Consider the following 5343-nt stretch of genomic DNA (forward strand, 5'->3'; position numbering starts at 1 on the left):
GGAACAGGTGAAAGGGGAGGGGGGGACTGTATGGGAGGAGGTGGAGGGGGAGTTGGGGAGGTTGGGGTTGGGGGGGGGGCTGCTTCGGGGTCCTATCAGCGCTCAGGTCGCGCTGACATCACGGGGGCGCGAGAGCTCTGTGAGACTGCATTGCATGTGGCATGTTTATGCAGACTGCACGCGCTTTATTAGGAACGACTTTATGAGCAGCTACTTTATAGTCCACTCACAAGATGAAGAGTCACTGACTGCTGTCCTGTGCCTTTAAAGTTGGTTAGATATACTCCAAGCGATGCCCTCCAAGGAAAATGAGGTTTTTAACATTGTTAACATGCCTGTAATGTAATGAGTTGTTTATTCGTTGGAAGGGGTACCATGATTGGAAAAAAGGTCAAGGCTGCAGTTGAGCATTTCCACTCTGTTTCAAAAACTCTGTCTCAAAAGGGCGAAATGAGACAGCCGGGGTTTCTTATGTCACAAACCTAATGAACCAATCCTACCAGGTGAGTGGTGGAGAGATGAATGGGGATAGAGGCTGGGAATAATTGAATATACATATAGACCAGCTCACTGAATGAAGGCACAGAGTTACAACTTTAAAGAGCAACACCAGCAGCTGTTTTGTCTCACTTCACAGGGATTATGTGTGTGTGTCTGGAACAGCTGCAAGTGAGTCATAATATCCAATGAAAATCTCGACAGGTATGTATGTGTGTATATATACAGGGTGAGCCATTTATATGGATACACCTTAATAAAATGGGGATAGTTGGTGATATTAACTTCCTGTTTGTGGCAAATTAGTATATGGGAGTGGGGAAACTTTTCAAGATGGGCGGTGACCATGGCGGCCATTTTGAAGTCGGCCATAGTAGTTTCAGTTGCTGCACATCTCGTATATTCACAGCATAGACAATTGCCTTCAGATGACCCCAATGATAAAAATCTAAGGGGGTCAGATCGGGAGACCTTGGGGCCATTCAACTGGCCCAAGACGACCAATCCACATTCCAGAAAACTGCTCATCTGGGAATGCTCAGGCCTGAATTTCTTGTGAAATTCCCAATAAGTTTGATGTGTCGCAAGACCCTCTTCCCATTGAAAAAACAAAAGTTGGATCCAAAAGGGCTGATTTCAAAATGACCACCATGGTCCCCACCCATCTTGGAAAGTTTCCCTCCTCCCATATACTAATGTGTCACAAACAGGAAGTTGATATCACCAACCATTCCCATTTTATTAAGGTGTATCCATATAAATGGCCCACCCTGTATATCCCCTTGTGGAGCAGTGGAACTGCCTCTGATTGATTAGATCAGTTTACTTGGAGCTCTGTACTTGTTGTTAAATGCAAATTCTCACAGAAATTTTATCATAGTGTAGAGAATGTTACTGTGGCAAAGGAGAACAATATGCCACTGATACACATGGTTTCAGGAGATTTTTCCTAAGAGGATGTCCACAAACTTTTGGTCATATAATGTCGCTTCATGTCACTAAATAGCTGCACAATTAGAAAGCATAGTTTCCTGTGATACTGAAGAATAGAGCACCAGAGGAGTTGTACATATGAATGCAAACATCTGTAAAATTTGTCCCGGACATTACCCAGACTTTGTCCTGCTAATGGCCGAGTGGGTGCATGTGTGAATAGAGATGCTAATGTTTCAGAGATTTGCACTCTAAAGCACACTGAATATCTCCCACTGTCCTCTACATGAATGAAAAGACAGCTCCGGAAAATCTATGGACCTGATTCTCGGAGGGTTCTCAAGGATATGTGAAAACGGCTTAAAACCGTTTTCATTCATTCATTCATTTTCTGAAACCACTTATCCAGTTCAGGGTCGTGGTGGGTCCAGAGCCCACCCAGAATCACTGGGCACAAGGCGGGAACACACCCTGGAGGGGGCGCCAGTCCTTTGCAGTGTGCCCACATATCATATCCCACTTTTTCAAATCAGATTTAAAGCACTGTTGTGTGTGGTTTCTGATTGGATACATATAATAGTTGTGGGCATGTGACATGAATGTGAACTATCTGATTGGATTTCATGCGTTTCGTGTTAGTGTCGTCGTCATCAGCCAGCACATAGTGCACTGTGCAGGTGATGAAACTTCAGTTTCTTTCCCCCAAAAAACACACTGATCACTACAAAAGGAGCCCCACAGCTGAAAGCTGAATATAAATGTATTTGTGTTTGATATATTGTGCAGTACTTGGTGTAGAAGCCATTATTCATGGACATACACTATGCACTACATAGGGCTTAGGGACATATTTGAGCTGGATAAATGTATGAATGTGCTCATGTATGTGCTCAAAATGTTCATGTTACAAACAGAAACAGTCTGTATAGATTCATAAGACTGTTTATAATACTATTATGAATAGGAACAGTCAGGATCCTATATGAGTTAAAGGAACACTAGGTATTGGTTTTTCTGCTCCTGGGCTCCCCCTAGAGTTGCAGAGTGTAATTCACTTTTACAGCACTGACCTGAAAATGAGGGGAGGATTCGACCCTCCTCCCCAAAAGTTACATAGTGCAGTTTCTGCAGTACTGAGCCCAACAACAGAGGTTCAGTTCCCCCTGTTACAGGTCAGTGGAGCATCACAATGATTTTGAAGCTGTAATTTAAAGGTGAACGTTACAAACTTTAATGTGAATGTTTGTCAAATTGGCTTATTAACACCAGTCCTCTCAGGTATGAAATACACAAGTCTCATGAGTGTCTGAATTCTTGTCTGCTCTAGCCCACACTTCCATATTTCACTTTTAGCCAATTTCTGTGTTTACAGGTATGTATTTTCTGCATTCTAGCCAACTCTCCCAAATTTTGTATTTCATGTCCAAGTGCAACACAACATTGACACTCCCACTCCCAGAGTTGGGTATCTCTTGCTGTATCCTAAAGCCAAGTGTGTTCAGCCAAGGTAGGACAAGTCTTTGGCAGAATCCTTACTAACTATGCTCCATGGTGACATCTTTGAAAAAGAACTGAAAGTTCTTGAAGGACACATGTCTCAGCTGTATTTGAAGAATCCTTCTGTTTGGAAAAAGCCTAATACACAGATCAGCCGTAACATTATGACCCCCACTTTGTTTCTAGACTCACTGTCCATTCTCTCAGCTCCGCTGACCAGACAGGAACCCTTTGTGGTTCTAAGATTACAGACTGTAGTCCATCTCTTGCTCTGCACACACCCTTTATTCCCTTTTACTCTGTTCTTCAATGGTCAGGTCACCCACAGAGCAGGTTTGGTTTTGGGTGGTGGATCATTCTCAGCACTGAAGAAGCACTGATGTGGTGGTGGTGTGTTAGTGTGTGTTGTGCTGGGATAAGTGGATCAGACACAGCAGGGTTGCAGGAGTTTTTAAACAACTGTGTCCACTTACAGTCCACATTGTTGATGTAAAGTCAGAGACGGCTGGATATTTCTGGTTGGTGGACTAGTCTCAGTCCAGCAGTGGCACTGTGGGCTTTAAAAAGTCAAGCAGCACTGCTGTGTCTGATCCACTTGTATCAGCGCAACACACACTAACACACCACCAACACCACGTCAGTGTCACTGCAGCGCTGAGAATGATCCGCAACAAAATTATACCTGCTCTGTGGTGGTCCTGTATCAGTCCAGAGCATTAAAGAACAGAGTGGTAGGAGGGTAGCAATTTATGCAGAGCAATAAATGTACTACAGTGTGTAATTGTAGAATTACAAAGTGCTCCTGTATGAGAGAATGGACCGTAAGCATAGAAAAAGGGGGTGGTCATAATGATATGGCTACTCTGTGTATGATGTAATAGCCAAGAAATGTAGCGTAGGCTTTGGGATTCTGGTTAGATGTGAAATAAATGAATATGGAACAGTTGAGTTTGACTGACCAGTATCACCAGGCTGAAAGCAGCTGGATCACAGCTGAAACAGTCACAGTCTGTGAAGAGTCGGCAGGAATCTCAAGACACTGGCATAATCCTTACCTCAAAACACTGACGCTGTCATAAGGGAAAGGAGATATAACAAAGCATAAGGAAGGAACTGGTGCATAGGACTAATTGTCTGCTGAAGTTATGCTGCAGCCAAAATACAGGAGCTTGAATAAACATTGGCATTTCAAAAAAGTCATACATTCGCCTTCCACTTTATTAGGAACACCTACTGTGCGTTTCCACTCGCTGACTGTTTTATGAGCTCCACCTACTTCATGGGTTCACAGTATAGGAGGTCAATTACAGACTGTAGCCTGTCTGTTTTCTAGCACTATTTGTTTTTTTTTAGCCAGCTTCTACCTCACAGAATATGTTCCAAGTCATGCTTTAAGATCATCTAGTGCTGGCCTTCTCTATGTTCCACTTACGGAATTTAAGAAGAGTGGAAAGACAGCATTCTGTTTTAATGCACCAAGGAGCTGGATCATATTACCATTAAACATCCATCAGGCTCTTTCTGTCAATATTAAAAAAATAGTATTTATTGTATTTTTTCTCCCTTTTCTTAGCACTAATATTACGTTTGCACTCATATTTTATTGCAGATTAATACATATACATTTGATCTTTTGCGTTTAGATTTTATTTTTATATTAATATCCTTTTCTGCTCTTTTATTTTATTTCATTACTGTTTTTACTTGGTGCACTTTAAGCATCCTAAAATATGAAAGTTTCTTTATAAATAAAGCTTTATATTATTATTGTTATCTTGTTTTAATTGACATCATTGATCAGTTTCTGATCACATTTCACTAGTTGTTATTTTAATGACATTCTATTTTCAGCGCAGCAGTAATGTTGGCGCTGTCGTGTGTGTGTGGTGATTGAGTCTACCAGGGAGTGGTGGTGTTGAAATTTTTACGCTTATTTGTCCGCTGTCCAGAAATATCCAACCAAGAATAGTTCTGTTGTTAAAAACTGACTTTTGTCGAAACGCTTGACACAAGTTGACCATGGGATGTGACAGGCCTCTATATGTGACTGACCTATTTGTGAGTTGTCGGTACTTTCTTTAAAACTGTTCAGTTATATATGCAGATAACACTGATGCTACTGCGCTTGCTTTGTCATAACCTCCAGCAAGGAGAGAATGATTATCCTTGTGTGACTTGCTCTGCTAAAATAGGCATCGTACTTCAACCTACACTGTACTGATTCAACCTGATTAGCCCAGTAAAACAAACTGCACCCTGGAAGCCTCTCAGGTCTCACATACTGCGCATTTATGTTCATGCCGTTCCCTGTTTCCACGCTGAGACGAAGGCAACGAGGTGAGGATAAACAAACAAACAAGCCAGGGCTTCCAAAGGGGCGTTCTGTGTTGTTATGGACATGGCCGGCCCCCATGT

The sequence above is a fragment of the Hoplias malabaricus genome, chromosome 3 (assembly GCF_029633855.1).
Source record: "Hoplias malabaricus isolate fHopMal1 chromosome 3, fHopMal1.hap1, whole genome shotgun sequence".
In the NCBI taxonomy this organism is placed as follows: Eukaryota; Metazoa; Chordata; class Actinopteri; order Characiformes; family Erythrinidae; genus Hoplias; species Hoplias malabaricus.